Raw genomic sequence first — 18,195 nt, forward strand, 5'->3', positions numbered from 1 at the left:
TGCTTGTGTGACTTTGGTTTTACCCCACCGGCTAACCACAAGTCTTCTGTTTGGCTGATTTGGTGTGCCTTAATAGTAAAGGAACTCCAGCTTTGGGCTGTAACTGCCTTGCTCTAAGCAATTTGTCCTGAATTGATACTCTCAGTTGTGTCCCACCAAAGGCAGCATCGTTACACTCCCCTCCCCAGAACCCCCCCTTGGCAGTCCTGGGTTGTGGCCCTGACCACTAGGCCACGCTTTCCAACCAGATCTTGAGTGGAGACCATTACAACTGGTGGAGAACGCGGGCATTCGATCCCACCCCTGAGAGAAGGGGAGACTGATTGACCTAGGTGGCCAAACAGCCTGGTTTAGAACAACGTGGGCTTGTCAGCCAGCAACAATGGAGTTGGAACGATTGTTGAAATGGATGACCGAGAACCAACAGCAGCAGGTGGCGCAGCAGCAGCAACAACTCCTGCAGCAAATGGCCGCCCAGCAGCAGCAACTGGTTTGGGACTTAGGGGCCCAACAACAGGAACAACAGCAAAGATTAGTTCAACAAGTTGTAGCATTAATGCAGTCCCAGGGGTCCCGGGCCCAAGCCCATGAGCCCTGCTGGTACCCGTGAAGCTCACAAAGATGGGCCCTGAAGACGACCCCAAGGCTTTTCTGACAACATTTGAGCAGATGGCTACGGCTGCTCAATGACCCCCTGACCAGTGGGCCATCCTGCTGGCACCTTACTTAATGGGACCGGCGCAGGCTGCATACTGGGGACTGGATACAGGGAGTGCCCAAGACTAACCCCAGGTCAGAGCAGCCATCTTGGACTACCTCGACATTACTGAGACCTTCCGCCAGAGGTTCTGTGGGGAAAGGGACCCTCCAGGGGCCCGACCCCGGATTGTCGACAAGAAACTGTGAGATCTATGTTGGAGATGGCTAAAGCCCAAAGGGCGGACCAGAGTAGAGGTGGCCGAACTCATCCTAGTGGAGCAGTTTGCCCAAATCCTCCTGAAAGGGGGTAGGGACTGGGTACACAGACATCGAAAAGAGTGACTTACTGATGCTGTGAGATTGATGGAAAACTATCTGGCAGCTGAGATGGCTCTAACCCCCACTTCTGAGCCATTGCTGGACTCCAGAGGGGTCCCTTGACAGAAGGGGGAAGCCAGCCAGGGGAGACAGAAACGAGACAGGGTGCTCACCAAGGCCCCCCACTTATCAGGGGCCCAGCCTGCCCTTGAGCCCAGGGCTAGGAGCCCGGGAGAAGCCCCAGGCCCTCCAACCCCAGCCTGAACATAAAGTCTGGGGTCCTCAAGCAACTGCCCTGCCCAGAAGCCAGGAAGGGTGAGGGGGCCAAGTACCTGGGGGAAGATAGGTCCGAGGGAACCAGGGCAGGCAGGGAACCCCAGCCCGTGACCCTGGCGGGAGTAGGTGAGGAGCAGGACCCCAGGGAAGGGGGTTCCCACTAAGAGGGAGTGCTGCGGGAAGATCCGCCCAATCAGGAGACATTACAAACCCTGCTCCTGGAAGGGGAGTTACTGACCCGAGAGATGGATTTTGTGAAGGACCAGAGGGAGGATGAGACCTTGACCCATGCTTCTGAACAACTCCCAGTGATTAACGGTGAGGTTGTAGATCCCCTTTGAGCTCCAAGAGGAAAGATTATATTGGCTGGAAAAGGACCATCAGATGGGGGAAATCCGTTCATAATTCCTTGTCCCTCGGCCGCATCGGCGAGAAGTCATGCGATTGGCCCATGCCATCCGCTCCACAGGCCACCCTGGACAGGAGAAAACTCTCGCTCGGATCTTAGACTGCATCTTCTGGCCTGGCATACATCAAGAAGTTAAAAACTTCTGTGACTCCTACCTGGAATGCCACCAAGTCAGGTCAAAAGGGGGATGAAAGCCCCCCTCGTCCCTCTCCCTGTCATCAATGTCCCCTTTGAATGAATTGGGATAGACCTTGTCGGCCCCCTGGAAAAGAGTACCACCAGATACAAACACCTATTGGTGATAGCTGATTATGCGACTTGCTATCCAGAGGCGATCCCACTCCATAACACCAATGCAAAGACTATTGCACGGAACTTTTGAAAGCCTTTGCTCAAGTAGGAGTTCCCAAGGATATTCTCACTGACCAAGGCACCAATTTCACATCCCGCTTGATGAAACAGGTCTGTGAGCTTTTGAGAATAAAGAGCCTCTGTACCTCCATTTATCACCCGCAAATGGATGGCCTGGTTGAACGCTTCAACCGAACCCTGAAGCAGATGCTGAAAAGGTTTATGCCAGAAGACTTCCACCATTGGGATCAGCTGATCCCCCGCCCCTCCTGTTTGCCAGTTGGAAAGTCCCACAATCCTCTATAGGCTTCTCCCCATTCGAGCTCCTATATGGGAGACGGCCTCAGGGAATCCTCAACCTAGTCCGGGAGATGTGGGAAGGACAAACTCCGAGAACTCAGAATGTCCTACCTACAGTACGTGTTGAGACCCAGGGGGAGACTTGAGACTCTGGGAGCTGTGGCTAAAGTAAACCTCTTCACCACCCAACGAACCCAGGAACGCCAGAGAGAGGCTCTTGCCACCATTTTTGCCTCCTCGAGGATAGCCAGGAACTGGAGTCCTTGGGCAGTGCGTCTGCAAACTTGACAATTTAAAAAACATTAAAATCATATCTGCCAAGGAGGGCCTGGTGTTTAACCACTCTGAGCTGGAGGCTGGCACATGAATAAACCTTCCTCCCAAACAAGTGAAGCCTCTTGCCATCTTTATTTTTGGGAGTCGAGCCAGGTTGCACCTGTCTCTCTCTCTTGTTGACCACAGATACCACGAAGGAATTTGGAGCAGCGTGAATATACAAATATTCTGATCATGTGGCAGGGACACCTTGGACAGGGCTACCGCGGCCAGGATGTCAAACAGACCATCTGAGGGTTCTGCTAACTCCTCCACCTGTAAGCCCAGGCTTGCTGCCACCCTCTTTAGCAGCTCCTGATGTGCCTTAGCATTGTCCTGAAGCACTGACTGGGATGGTCCCGCCACTGCCTCATCAGACAATGATGATGATGAGGCAGGGGCTGGGGGAAGAGTGGGTGCCACTTCCACCTCTGGGTTAGTCTCCACCCCGGTAGAAGGCTCCTGGGCACTGTGCTCCGACCCCGTGTCCGACACCAGGGGAGGATCGGAGACGGTCACCTGTCTGACGCGCCTGACACAGAGCACTGGATGAGAGTCCCAGGTGCCCACAGAAACCCCCAAGGGTTCCAGAACTACCATGGGAGAGGCCACTAGCCCTGGGGCCAAGCACCAGTTGGCAATACCGGAGGAGCTCCTCCGTGCTTGGCTGAGAGCAACTGGCTTGAAGGGCCCGATGCCTCTTCCTCTTCGTCCGAAGAGGGTGAGTGACACCGATGAGGCTTCAGAGTCCTCTTCCTGCTGGCTTCTGCAGATTTTTTGGCTCCCCCGCAGAAAAATGGGGGAGCAAAAGAAATCTGTGGGGAACACACGCCCCTTTCGTGGCAGCCCGGGTGCATCTGCTTGGAGCAGCCAGCAGCAGAGAGAAGATCACCGCAGGGGGGAGGAGAGAGGCTAGGCATGCATGTGTGCATCCATGGAGAGATGTTAAGGGGGTCGGGTTGGGCACCTGCCTGCCTGCGAATGAGTGAGAGAGACTCACTCTCTCGCTCTCTTCACTGTTGCTGCATCCTGGGCTTGGAGATGTAGGGCTATGTGAAGCAGGATCTGTCCCTGAGGCAGAGCAGAAATGTAACAACTAAACAGGCAGGCTGCTAATGTTTCCATTGTTAGTTAATTGTTCCCATTCTTAGTCAATTAAGGCTCCTTTACCTTGGCAGAGTGGTGTAAAGAAGCCTTATTGTAAATGAGAGTAATGGAATCCTCAGCTAGGAAGGTCTATGTGCTTTCTAGCTTTTTTCCTGTGCCAGAGAGGTACAATGGGGTTAGATTACAGCTCAGGATCTATTTTACTTATCCATTTAAAAAAATGCAGGACAATGATTAGCAAAACTAAATGACTTTCTTGTGTGAAAATCTGAGCAATTTAAAGTGACATTCTACTTTACAGAACACCAAACACCAAAATAAAAGTACTGTAATTTAAACGAAAATCTAGGATTATAACTGGAATGCAGGATCTTAGTTACCAAGTATTTTTAACTTAACTTTCGTGTTTAGGAAATGCTGAACAGTTATTGTGATTTTTTTTCTGTACGGTAGTTTAAATAAATTACCAAAATAAGTGAAACTGGTATGATTATATTGGATTATTTTGATAAATAAAATATGCAGAATTTTGCATTTTTTGGTGCAGAATTTGAATTTTTTGGCATAATGTTCCCCGAGGAGTAAGATCTAATAGTGAAGGGAAGAGACTTGGTTTGACTGCCTTCTCATCTTCCCTCTGGTATCTCCTCTTCTTGGAGATAGGTAATGATGATTAACTTTTGCAAACAAAGTCAGCACAGAGGGAGCTGTGTTCAGGAAAGGAACCAAGGACTCCAACTGCAGTGACTAACCTCAGTGTCTGTCACAATTACGAGGCTAGCTGCCTGTCCGTCTGCCTCTGCTTTCTCTGAGAGTATGTCTGTGACGGGTTGGATCACAGAAACCCCCTTGGGAACTGCCAACTGATGTGCCAAGACTACTTCTGCCCCTGCTTTCCCTGCCAGCTTGGGACTCCAGCTCTCTGTCTTGTTGAGCCAGAAACACCAGTCTGCTCCAACACAGACCCAGGATGTCTCTTTAGCCAGCTGAAGACCAAATGGAGGGGTCTCCCACAGGCTCAAATAGACTTTCTCTTGTGCGGGGAGACCCCCTCCTCTCTCCTATGCAAAGTCCAGCTCCAAGATGGAGTTTTGGAGTCACATGGGCCAGTCACATGTCCATGCATGACTGAGTTTCTTACCAGCCACGCCACATTCCTGGGAAAGCTCCGATGTGGACTGGCATCTTCGAGTTCATTGTTGGCTTAAGTGGTTCTTGACTGGGCATTTAATTTGCACATTCCATTCTCAATAGAAATCAAGCAAGTATACAGCCAATATTCCTAACTTCAAGTACAAAAATGATACATGCATACAAATAAGAGGAATGTATTCAGTAGATCATAACCTTTACATAGATATATTACATGGCATATGTAGCATAAAACATATTCCAGTTATATCATATATATATTCATAAGCATTTTCCCATGAAGACTTATGGAGTACACCGTCACAATGTCTACACAGCAAATGAAGGTGTAATTGGACTAGCATGGGTAACAATAGAGTAAAGATATGGCTGCACAGGCTGTAGTGCAGACACAGAACCCAAGTATGTGCCCAGGGCCCCCAGTAGCACTCAGGCTCCTAGCCCATACCACCATGTCTTTACTACTATTACTATTCAGGCTAACTAGATTAAAGCTGGCATGGGTAGACCTATCTGCATTAGAACAACATCTTCACTTGCAGTGTACACATATCCTGAGCGCACCCAACTCAGTGGTCAGCCTTTTGCCTTACCTGCCCTGGGCTGGAATCTCACAGTTCTTCCATTCTTAGGTCAGACCTGAGTACATCACCCAGATTATACCAATCACTGAACACCCTGCAGGTCTGACACCTGTGTTTGCTGCTTTGTTTCAGGCCTCAGATGTGAAGCCTCCTGGTGCCTGAGACCTGCTCCACACACAGTTTTTGTGCCAATGTGACTTTTTGGGCTAATTGTGTGTTTGTTTGTTTTTTAACTGAAATAGTTATCTGGTCCAACCCAAGTGTGGACACAGTAATACGGGTATAAAGGTGTCTAAGAGTATGTCCACACTACAGCCACTATAGTGGCATAGCTACATTGGTGCAGCTGTGCCACTGTAGTGTAGATGCTTCCTCCATCAACGGAAGGGTCTTTTAATTCACCTCTCCAAGAGATGGTAGGGGTGGGGGGGTTGTACCACTTTAACTATTTGTGTGTGCAGACAAGGCCTTAGGGCTTCTAATTGATCTAGCAACACTAAAAACAGACTGTAGTCACGGCAGTGTGACCAACAGAAGGGGCTGGCCTCCCAGAGCATGTACCTGTCCAAAGCCATAGGCATGTACTCGGTCAGGGCCGACGAGCGGGGTGGAAGCCGGTACAAATTACCGGGGTCCTGCGGTCCGGAAGGGGGCCCGGGGCCCGGCTTCCCCCGCGCCTCTCGTCGGCCCTGTTTAGCCGGTCCGCCCTTGCTGGGGGGCTCGAAAAATGTTTTTCACCGGGGCCCAAACCCGCTCTCAGTGGCACTGCTTGGGATTGCTAGCTCCATCGGCTGGCTGCGCTGCCATGGCCACACTCTATTTTTACCCCATTAGCTCCATCACAGCTAGCACGAGTATGTCTCCCTGCATTGGGAATCACACTCTCAATTTAAACATCACCATCTTAGAAGTCAAGCACACAAATAACATTTTGAGATACAGACTGAAATATGCAATTAACACAGAGACTTATGGTCATATTTCATCAGTCTAACTTTCTTTCTACTTGCTCCTTGTGCACACGCAGGTCAGGTGGATTAAGCTAGCCAGAAGACAAGGAAGCACAAGGCCAACAGGACTGGGGAGTGAGGTGGTGAAAAGCACCCACTAAACCAGGGCAGGCTGGAGACAGAATTAGACAACGGACTGGTTACTCCATGTTGAAGCACTTGGAGAAGAGGAAGGTGATCAGGAACAGTCAACATAGATTCACCAAGGGCAAGTCAAGCCTGACCAACTTGATCGCTTTTTATGACGAGATAACTGGCTCTGTGGATATGGAGAAAGCGGTGGATGTGATATATCTTGACTTTAGCAAAGTTTTTGATATGGTCTCCCACAATATTCTTGCCAGCAAGTTAAATAATGTGACAGGGTCGGGCCAGATGGCTACAGAAGAGTGATAGAAGGCAGATATATTAGCCCCAGGTTAAGCAGGTCCCTTTTCCCTGGGTAAAGTAACAGGGGCAGTTCCAGAACAATCAGGAACTTGCTGGAACAAATTAAGGCAGACAGGCTACTTAGGACACCTGAAGCCAATTAAGAAGCTGCTAGAATCAATTAAGACAGGCAGGCTAATCAGGGCACCCGGTTTAAATAGGACCTCATTTCAGTCAGTGAGGGGCGCGTGTGAGGAGCTGGGAGTAAGAGGCACAAGAAGCTGAGAGTGAGTAGGCGTACTGCTGGAGGACTGAGAAGTACAAGCGTTATCAGACATCAGGAGGAAGGTCCTGTGGTGAGGATAAAGAAGGTGTTGGGAGGAGGCCATGGGGAAGTAGCCCAGGGAATTGTAGCTGTCACACAGCTGTTACAAGAGACACTGTAGACAGTTGCAATCCACAGGGCCCTGGGCTGGAACCCAGAGCAGAGGGTGGGCCCGGGTTCCCCCCATCCCCCTCAACTTCCACTTCGAGACAAGAGGAGGTGACCTGGACTGTGGGTCCCACCAGAGGGGAAGGTCCCTGGCCTATCTCCCGACCCACTAGGTGGGCAGCAGAGACTGCGGGGTTGTTCTCCTCCCTTTCCCCATGCTGGCCAGTGATGAGGTTAGCTGAGTGAACGGCACGTTTGAGCCACTAGCAAAAGTGGCCAAACTGGAGGCTGCTGTGAATCTCTGAGGAGAGCAAATCCACCAAGAAGCACAGGACCCACCAAGGCAGGGGAGGAACTTTGTCACAATAAGTATGGATTGGATGAATGGACTATAAGGTGGCTAGAAAGCTGGCTAGATTGTTGGGCTCAATGGGTAGTGATCAACGGCTCGATGTCTAGCTGGCAGCTGGTATCAAGCGGAGTGCCTCAGGGGTCGGTCTTGTTCAACATCTTTATTAATGATCTGGATGATGGGATGAACTGCACCCTCAGCAAGTTCACAGATGACACTAAGCTGGGGGGAGAGGTAGATAAGCTGGAGGGTAGGGATAGGGTCAAGAGTGACCTAGACAAATTGGAGGATTGGGCCATAAGAAATCTGATGAGGTTCAACAAGGACAAGAGCTTTATAAAGCAGTGCACAAGCGACCAGGGAGCTTTTGCGAACAGGGGCTGTTAACAGGGAGTTTCAAAAGGGAGTTCTCCAGGTGAAGGAGGAGCAATATAGCACCCTTTTGGGGTAAGTGACTGTCTGTAGTGTGTGTTTGTTGTGTTTGGGGGTTACTTGCTGTGTGCTGAGCTTGTGTTTGTCAGTCTGTTTGTTTGTTTGTTTGAAGGACCGTGTGCTGTGGCTGGCAGTTGGAAGCTGTGAGCTTCAAAGGAAGGTTTGAAACCTAGAAGCCTCTGGTAATTGGCTGAGCCTTAATCAGTGGGCGGGGCATTCATACAGGCCAGGGCTTTATAAAGCAGCGCACAAGCGACCAGGGAGCTTTTGCGACCAGGGGCTGCTAACAGGGAGTTTCGCAAGGGAGTTGGGAAGGGGAGTGGGAAGGGGTGAGGGTCCCTTGCCGGTTCTATCTGTTTTCCCGTTATTCCCCTTAAAACTTTAAACTTCTTGCTTAAACAACCCTTTCAGCGGACAGGGGGCTGCAGACGGGAGTTTGACAGAGGGAGGCTTACGATGGTTAGGAAGACCCGCAACACCTGTGCCAGCACTGCTTCTGTCTCCTCCACCTGCGCCTGTAGCCAGACAGAGCGCCTGAGCATGGATGCTTCTACCCAGATCCTGGTGTGGTTTTGCAGAGACTGTAACTTGCAATTTCCACTTACTGATATCCAGGCTGGGGGGACCATCCAATGTGAAAGGTGCCTGCTGGTGGAATCTCTCAGGCAGCAGGTGGGAGAGCTACAGGAGGAGGTGGCTAGGTTGAGAAGCATCCGAATCCACGAGCAATTCCTGGACAGTGTCCATGTGGAGACAGCTGAGGTAGCTGTCCCAGTACACAGGACTGCTGACACACCACTGGTGGAGGAGGGGATGGCTCAGGGTGGACACTGGCAGCTGGTTACTTCTGGCAGCAGGCAGTGCTCCACCCCTGCTCCGAACCCTCCCGCTGTGGTAATAGGTAACCGTTATGCTCTTCCTGATACAGGAAAGAAGGCATCGCCCCCTACAGTAAAGGAGGAGAAGCCTCGTACCCCTAAGGCTGGGAGGTCTGCTGCCACCACTGCGAATAGGAAATGTAGGGTAGTGGTGGTCGGAGACTCTCTGCTGAGGGGGACGGAGGCGCCCATCTGTCGCCCTGACATTTCATCTCAGGAGGTATGCTGCCTGCCGGGAGCCCGTATCCGAGACGTTACGGAGGCATTGTCGAGGATTATCCAGCCCTCTGACTACTACCCCATGCTACTCATCCATGTAGGCACAAATGATACTGCGCAGTGTGACACTGAGCGGATCAAGAGTGACTACAGGGCTCTGGGAGTACGGGTGAAGGAGTTTGGAGCGCAGGTGGTATTCTCTTCGATTCTTCCTGTCAAAGGTAGGGGCCCAGGCAGAGACAGATGCATCATAGAGGTGAATGCCTGGCTGCGAAGATGGTGTCGCCAGGAGGGCTTTGGCTTCCTACACCATGGGATGCTATTTGAGGAAGGACTGCTAGGCAGAGATGGCGTTCACCTTTCGAGGAGGGGAAAGACCCTATTTGGACACAGACTGGCTAACCTAGTGAGGAGGGCTTTAAACTAGGTTCGACGGGGACAGGTGAGCAAAGCCCGCAGGTAAGTGGGGAACATGGAGACCTGGGAGATGGGTTGGAAACGAGAGGGAGTGTGGGCTATATTGGCAGAGAGAAAGGAGGGTCAGGACAAAACTGGGAGGAAAGATCAAACCAGTATCTTAGATGCCTATATACAAATGCGAGAAGTATGGGTAATAAGCAGGAAGAACTGGAAGTGCTAATAAATAAATACAACTATGACATTGTTGGCATCACTGAAACTTGGTGGGATAATACACATGATTGGAATGTTGGTGTGGATGGATACAGCTTGCTCAGGAAGGATAGACAGGGGGAAAAGGGAGGAGGTGTTGCCTTATATATTAAAAATGTACACACTTGGACTGAGGTAGAGATGGACATAGGAGATGGACGTGTTGAGAGTCTCTGGGTTAGGCTAAAAGAGGTAAAAAACAAGGGTGATGTCATGCTAGGAATCTACTACAGGCCACCTAACCAGGTGGAAGAGGTGGATGAGGCTTTTTTTAAACAACTAACAAAATCATCCAAAGCCCAAGATTTGGTAGTGATGGGGGACTTCAACTATCCGGATATATGTTGGGAAAATAACACAGCGGGGCACAGACTATCCAACAAATTCTTGGACTGCATTGCAGACAACTTTTTATTTCAGAAGGTTGAAAAAGCTACTAGGGGTGAAGCTGTTCTAGACTTGATTTTAACAAATAGGGAGGAACTCGTTGAGAATTTGAAAGTAGAAGGCAGCTTGGGTGAAAGTGATCATGAAATCATAGAGTTTGCAATTCTAAGGAAGGGTAGAAGGGAGAACAGCAAAATACAGACAATGGATTTCAGGAAGGCAGATTTTGGTAAGCTCAGAGAGCTGATAGGTAAGGTCCCATGGGAATCAAGACTGAGGGGAAAAACAACTGAGGAGAGTTGGCAGTTTTTCAAAGGGACACTATTAAGGGCCCAAAAGCAAGCTATTCCGCTGGTTAGGAAAGATAGAAAATGTGGCAAAAGACCACCTTGGCTTAACCACAAGATCTTGCATGATCTAAAAAATAAAAAGGAGTCATATAAAAAATGGAAACTAGGACAGATTACAAAGGATGAATATAGGCAAACAACACAGGAATGCAGGGGCAAGATTAGAAAGGCAAAGGCACAAAATGAGCTCAAACTAGCTACAGGAATAAAGGGAAACAAGAAGACTTTTTATCAATACATTAGAAGCAAGAGGAAGACCAAAGACAGGGTAGGCCCACTGCTTAGTGAAGAGGGAGAAACAGTAACAGGAAACTTGGAAATGGCAGAGATGCTAAATGACTTCTTTGTTTCGGTCTTCACCGAGAAGTCTGAAGGAATGCCTAACATAGTGAATGCTAATGGGAAGGGGGTAGGTTTAGCAGATAAAATAAAAAAAGAACAAGTTAAAAATCACTTAGAAAAGTTAGATGCCGACAAGTCACCAGGGCCTGATGAAATGCATCCTAGAATACTCAAGGAGCTAATAGAGGAGGTATCTGAGCCTCTAGCTATTATCTTTGGAAAATCATGGGAGACGGGGGAGATTCCAGAAGACTGGAAAAGGGCAAATATAGTGCCCATCTATAAAAAGGGAAATAAAAACAACCCAGGAAACTACAGACCAGTTAGTTTAACTTCTGTGCCAGGGAAGATAATGGAGCAAGTAATTAAGGAAATCATCTGCAAACACTTGGAAGGTGGTAAGGTGATAGGGAACAGCCAGCATGGATTTGTAAAGAACAAATCATGTCAAACCAATCTGATAGCTTTCTTCGATAGGATAACGAGTCTTGTGGATAAGGGAGAAGCTGTGGATGTGGTATACCTAGACTTTAGTAAGGCATTTGATACGGTCTCGCATGATATTCTTATCGACAAACTAGGCAAATACAATTTAGATGGGGCTACTATAAGGTGGGTGCATAACTGGCTGGGTAACTGTACTCAGAGAGTTGTTGTTAATGGTTCCCAATCCTGCTGGAAAGGCATAACGAGTGGGGTTCCGCAGGGGTCTGTTTTGGGACCGGCTCTGTTCAATATCTTCATTAACGACTTAGATATTGGTATAGAAAGTACGATTATTAAGTTTGCGGATGATACCAAACTGGGAGGGATTGCAACTGCTTTGGAGGACAGGGTCATAATTCAAAATGATCTGGACAAATTGGAGAAATGGTCTGAGTTAAACAGGATGAAGTTTAACAAAGACAAATGCAAAGTGCTCCACTTAGAAAGAAAAAATCAGTTTCACACATACAGAATGGGAAGAGACTGTCTAGGAAGGAGTACGGCAGAAAGGGATCTAGGGGTTATAGTGGACCACAAGCTAAATATGAGTCAACAGTGTGATGCTGTTGCAAAAAAAGCAAACGTGATTCTGGGATGTATTAACAGGTGTGTTGTGAGCAAGACACGAGAAGTCATTCTTCCGCTCTACTCTGCTCTGGTTAGGCCTCAGCTGGAGTATTGCGTCCAGTTCTGGGCACCGCATTTCAAGAAAGATGTGGAGAAATTGGTAAGGGTCCAGAGAAGAGCAACAAGAATGATTAAAGGTCTTGAGAACATGACCTATGAAGGAAGGCTGAAAGAATTGGGTTTGTTTAGTTTGGAAAAGAGAAGACTGAGAGGGGACATGATAGCAGTTTTCAGGTATCTAAAAGGGTGTCATAAGGAGGAGGGAGAAAACTTGTTCACCTTAGCCTCTGAGGATAGAACAAGAAGCAATGGGCTTAAACTGCAGCAAGGGAGGTCTAGGTTGGACATTAGGAAAAAGTTCCTAACTGTCAGGGTGGTTAAACACTGGAATAAATTGCCTAGGGAGGTTGTGGAATCTCCATCTCTGGAGATATTTAAGAGTAGGTTAGATAAATGTCTATCAGGGATGGTCTAGACAGTATTTGGTCCTGCCATGCGGGCAGGGGACTGGACTCGATGACCTCTCGAGGTCCCTTCCAGTCCTAGAATCTATGAATCTATGAATAAGTGCAGAGTCCTGCACTTAGGAAGGAAGAATCCCATGCACTGCTACAGGCTGGGGACTAACTGGCTAAGCAGCAGTTCTGCAGAAAAGGACCTGGAGATTATAGTGGATGAGAAGCTGGATATATGAGTCAGCAGTGTGCCCTTGTTGCCAAGAAGGCCAACAGCATATTGGGCTGTATTTAGTAGGAGCATTGCCAGCAGATCGAGGGAAGTGATTATTCCCCTCTATTCGGCACTGGTGAGGCCACACCTGGAGTATTGCGTCCAGTTTTGGGCCCCCCCACTACAGAAGGGATGTGGACAAATTGGAGAGAGTCCAGCGGAGGGCAACGAAAACGATTAGGGAGCTGGGGCACATGACTTACGAGGAGAGGCTGAGGGAACTGGGGTTATTTAGTCTGCAGAAGAGTGAGGGGGAAATTTGATAGCAGCCTTCAACTACCTGAAGGGGAGTTCCAAAGAGGATGGAGCTAGGCTCTTCTCAGTGGTGGCAAATGACAGAACAAGAAGCAATGGTCTCAAGTTGCAGTGGGGGAGGCCTAGGTTGGATATTAGGAAACACTGTTTCACTAGGAGGGTGGTGAAGCACTGGAATGGGTTACCTCGGGAGGTGGAGGAATCTCCATCCTTAGAGGTTTTTAAGGCCCGGCTTGACAAAGCCTTGGCTGGGATGATTTATTCCTGCTTTGAGCAGGGGATTGGACTAGATGACCGCCTGAGGTCTCTTCCAACCCTAATATTCTATGATTCTATTGAATAATCCTGCGAGAAGTACAGGAGTTAAACAGCCTCCTTTATCTGCACTTACTCATCAAATATAAAACCTACTGCATTTCAACATCAACTGTACAAATCACAATTTTCAATGCCTCCTAAACAGCATTTCATTAGCACATTATCTATCTGACACTGCACCACTTTTAGTTTGTCCTGTTTTTTTTTTTTTTTTTTTTAAATACCAGGAACATTAAACATTTCCGTGTATAAAAGCTAATGATACCACAAATGCAGATAAACATTTAGCCAATCAGCAAACACTAAGGATACATCTACACTGCTGCTGGGAGGTGTAATTCTTCACTCAGATAGACATGCATGCACCAGCTCATTCAGAGCTAGCATGCTAAAAATAGCAGTGTGGCTGTGGTGGCATGGGCAGTGGCTCAGGCTAGCCACCTGAGTACAAACCCATCAGAGGCCCTAGGTACTTATTCAGGTGATTTGCATGAGCTGCCATGGCCTCACTGCTATTTTTAGCATGTTACCTCAGTAAGAGGTAATGCAGGTATGTCTATGCAAACTGAAAATTACACTTCTCAGCTGCAGTATAGACATACATGTAGTGTCTTACCCATCTAAGTCACGGGTTCAAATCCAGCTCAGTAGCAATCAAGAGGTCTCATCTGATGGCTGTTTGGTGGCCTATGCAAAATGAGTTGCTGTTCTTGATGGAAAAGAGACCATATCTCTTGCACAAAACTAAACAAAATATGTACCATCATTGGGGATCTGAGCCAAGAGATCAAGGAATGAACATGCCATGAAGTCAGATCTGCCCTCTGATCCAGAGAGGTGGTTCCTTTATGTCGAAGTTGAGACACAATGAGGGAGCCAGCACTGCTGCAGCTGCTTACTCAGTACTCAGGCTGCAAATAGGAGACTTCTCTAGGTGTGTCAAAATTAGCACTTTTCACAAGTACTAAACTCAGCATTTTAAAAAAAACAGCGAGGTGTTGTGGTCTAGTGGACTGAGCACAGAGCAGTAAGCCAGGAACTCCCGCATTTTTATCATGGCTTTGCCAATGACGTTTTGTGCAGCCTTGGGAAAGTCAATCACTTTCTATGCTTCACTTCCACCATCTGCAAAATGGGAGCTAACACTTACTTGCATACCTCAGGCATTTACATAGCACCAAGATCAGGGCCATATAAAATCCTAGGTAGATTCACAATACCTGTGAGGGTTAATTAATGTTTGCATAGTGCTTTGAAAACAAAGCATGACCTTAAATGCTAAGTATCAGTGTAAAGGGAGAGAGAAAACAGAGGCCTCAGCAGTAATTATTTTTCTCCTTTACCAGTGCCCCCAGAATGAGAGGGGGAAGGGAAGGATTTAAAACAAAGCAGAAAGACACCTTAACACCTCTCTCCACAATCTAACTCATGACAATTAATCTAGGGTTACCATATGTCCGGGTTTCCCCGGACATGTCCGGCTTTTGGGTCTTTAAATAGCCGTCCGGGGGGAATTTGTAAAAAGCTAAAAATGTCCAGGATTTCCCCCCGGACGGCTATTTAAAGACCCAAAAGCGAGGACAGGGCAGCCGCGCTGGGGGAACCGCAGCAAGCCGGCGCCGCCGGCGCCACTCACCTTTCCTCCCTGGGCCCTGGGGCAGCGCGCAGCTGAGAGCTCCCGGCACGGCGGCGCCAGCCCACGGGGCCCCCCGCCTGGCCGGCAGGAGCCTGCAGAGCGCAGCCCTCCCCCTGCCCCGGCACACAGAGAGGCAGGGAGGTCTCACTCCCCTGCGTGCTGCAGCGGGGCGGGGCCTGTAGACTCCGGCAGCAGGCAGCGGTCGCCGGGCAGAGAGCTCCCCCCTCCCCTCCACCTGACCCAACCCTAGGAAGGGGCCAGAGGGACTGGGAGGGACCTGCCTGCTGGATGCTTCCTGGGAGCCGCTCCAGGTAAGCGCTGCTGGGCTCACCTGGCCCCCTGGCAGGTCCCTCTGGTGGGGGCTCCCCTCAGACCCACTGCCCTCAGGCCCCACCCTGACCCTGTTCCCTCAGCCTCCCCCACAGGCCCCCCTGTACCTCCCACCCCGAACCCACTGCCCTCAGTCCCTGCCCCCGTTCCAACAGCCTCCCCCACAGTCCCCCTGCTCCCCCCAACCCACTGCCCTCAGCCTTGCCCTACCCCAAATCTCTTCTTCAGCCTCTCCCGTCATCCCACCCCCATCGCTCCCCCTGCTGTCCCACCCCCTCAACTTCCCACCATTCCAGTACTGCTCCCCTCTGTCTCATCCCCTCCAGACCCTGTCCCTCTCCCCAACCCTCCCCAGCGCAGCCCCATTGTCTCCCCCGCCCCACCCCACTCTACACAGCTCTCTCTACCCTGTCCCATTCATGCTCCCCTCAGCCCCTACCCTACTCCCCCCATCCCAGTCCTGTCCCATCCCCCTCAGCCTCCCCCAGTCCCCCTCAGTTCCTCCACCCTGCTTCCCCCGGTCCATCCCCACACACCCACCGACTCCCTCGACCTCCCTCCCCCCAATCCCACTGCCTGGACCCACCCCCGTCCCACTCAGGACATGCATGAAAAAGAAGCAATGGGCTTAAATTGTAGCAAGGGAGAGTTAGGTTAGACATTAGGAAAAACTTCCTAACTGTAAAGGTAGTTAAGCACTGGACAAATTACCTAGAGAGGTTATGGAATAGCAGTCATTGGAGTTTTTTAAGAGGTTAGACAAACACCTGTCAAGGATGGTCTAGTTGTTATTACTCAGTCCTGCCTCAGTGCAGGGGTTTGACTAGATGACCTGTTGATGTCCCTTCCAGTCCTACATTTTTGTGATTCACACTGAATTGCCTTGTGCCACTGTCTAGTAGTAGTGGCACACAGTTCTCTGACATGCAGGTTTATAAAATTGTAGTTAATATACAGTTTAGAGTATAGCAATTTTAAAGCTCTGCATGTTCAGACCAACTGAGCTGAAAATTGTGATCTTGAATTCAAAACTATTAAGATGTGGGCTGAAATAAAATCAGCACTGAATGTTATTCTAAAATTGTTTTCCAAATATTCTTAAACTCCCAGTTTATCCCCCGCTGATGTTCATTGTGAAAAGTATTGCAGGTCTAATAATAATATTTGGCACTTTTGTAATTCACTGTCCAACATGTGTTTTGTGCCCTCCTGTGGTGGATTTTTAGAGGATAACTGTATAGCTGCCAGCTAAGGGAGTTATAGCTTGAACTCAAGTAGTAGAAGCTCATGCTTTTAAGTCTGGATGGCTCGGGTTCAATCTTTGGTGACTAGTTATGATGGAGGTTGCTACACTTATAATCCCTTTAATCAGAGGTTCTGAATATGCTTTGTTGTAGGCAGAACTAGCCTATAGTTAAGCAACCGAAAATTTAGAATGGGAAGTGTTGAAATGTTGGGAAGCCTTATAATTTTGCCAATCTGGAACGAACATCCCATCTGAGGGATGGGGGCGGGGAGAGAGGAGAGTGAGACAGGACCAGGAAACTGGGACAAGGAATCCAGAGCGGTAGTGGGGGGCAGTTGAAATCAGATGAGGAGCTGGGGCGGGTTAGACAGCAATAGGATAGACATAGACTGGAGGGGACGGGGAAGAAGGGTCTTTGACTACTAGAGACCACTGCGTTCTCTGAACATTTGATTCGCGGGAAGCAGGGGAGGGGGAAGAGTAGGGGGCGGAGCGTTCAGGGGAAGGGGCGGAGTTGGGGCAGGGAAGGGGCGGAGTTGGGGCGGGGCCAGGGCCCCTTGGAGTGTCCTCTTTTTCCAGGACTGCAATATGGTAACCCTAATTAATCCCTAGGCTCAAAAACAAAACAAGATTATGGTTTATGTGAAAAATTGGGAGTTTTTAGATTTTACTGCCACAATGTATCAGATTTTCCCATTTGAAACATTTGAATTTGGGGGGTGGAGGGTTGCTAAGTTTTTAGTGCACTAATCATTCTTACATCTTGCAAAAGAATCCTGGCAAAAGGTTGAAATCTGAATGGCTCCTGCCACACTGGGCTGCATCTGAAAAATCTGCAACAGTGACACTGGAAGAGATTTTATTGCCTTCAGGAGGAGGGGAAGGGGGAAGCAGAGTGGGTTATTTATTAATTATTATTATTGCTTTTTTAATTGTTTGATGCTCTCACTCTCATTTCAGGATGCTACACACCAAAAGCATAAATGTCAGATGATGCCAATGTGTTTTCTCTACTTGCATACCAGCTGACACAAATCCTCCAGTTTTACAGTCACCTGTGCCAGGCTGAACAGAATGCTACAGTTTAAAGCTTCCACCATCCTCAAATTTGCCCTGTTGCTGTATTTATCTGGATGACTAACTAAAACCTAAGGGACTCAAATTCTGCCTTCTGTGCATTCACGAATAAGCTGGGCACTCCCAGGAACCTCTCATTTTTCAGAGCTGATGTCAATAATTGCATGCTTGTCTGTAATACCTACTGGAACGATTGCTGAAGACAGAAACCTGTATTTCAAAAGTGGCTTGGCACAAGCGAGGAACCACAACGTACATTTCTGAAGGGCTAAATAGAAATCTGGACCTATATCATTCCACCATATTCTGAGCCTCACTCTCGGTTCACTGCATGCCACTGCCTTCTGACCAAAATTTCTAACCTATTACTTATTGCTAGATGGTGTAGTTTGAAAACCAAAACATTAAATTTAAACAGATGTAAATGCATGCATTTCATTCAAGTTTTTCCCTGAAATGAAAACATTTTGATGAGGATCTGGATGTTATGCTTTTCCTTTGTTAGGATCTCCAGGATGCCCTCCCATTCCCTTCCT

The 18,195-nt window shown here is 48.7% G+C and overlaps 1 protein-coding gene across 1 annotated transcript in view; it reads right to left on the reverse strand.

Moving 5' to 3' along the window:
• Positions 1–18,195, reverse strand: part of IFT140 (intraflagellar transport 140) — a 230,836-nt gene that overhangs the window by 100,533 nt on the left and 112,108 nt on the right. The window lies entirely within an intron of this gene.

The sequence above is a fragment of the Terrapene carolina genome, unplaced genomic scaffold, assembly GCF_002925995.2.
Source record: "Terrapene carolina triunguis isolate 2854851 unplaced genomic scaffold, T_m_triunguis-2.0 Scaffold67, whole genome shotgun sequence".
In the NCBI taxonomy this organism is placed as follows: Eukaryota; Metazoa; Chordata; order Testudines; family Emydidae; genus Terrapene; species Terrapene triunguis.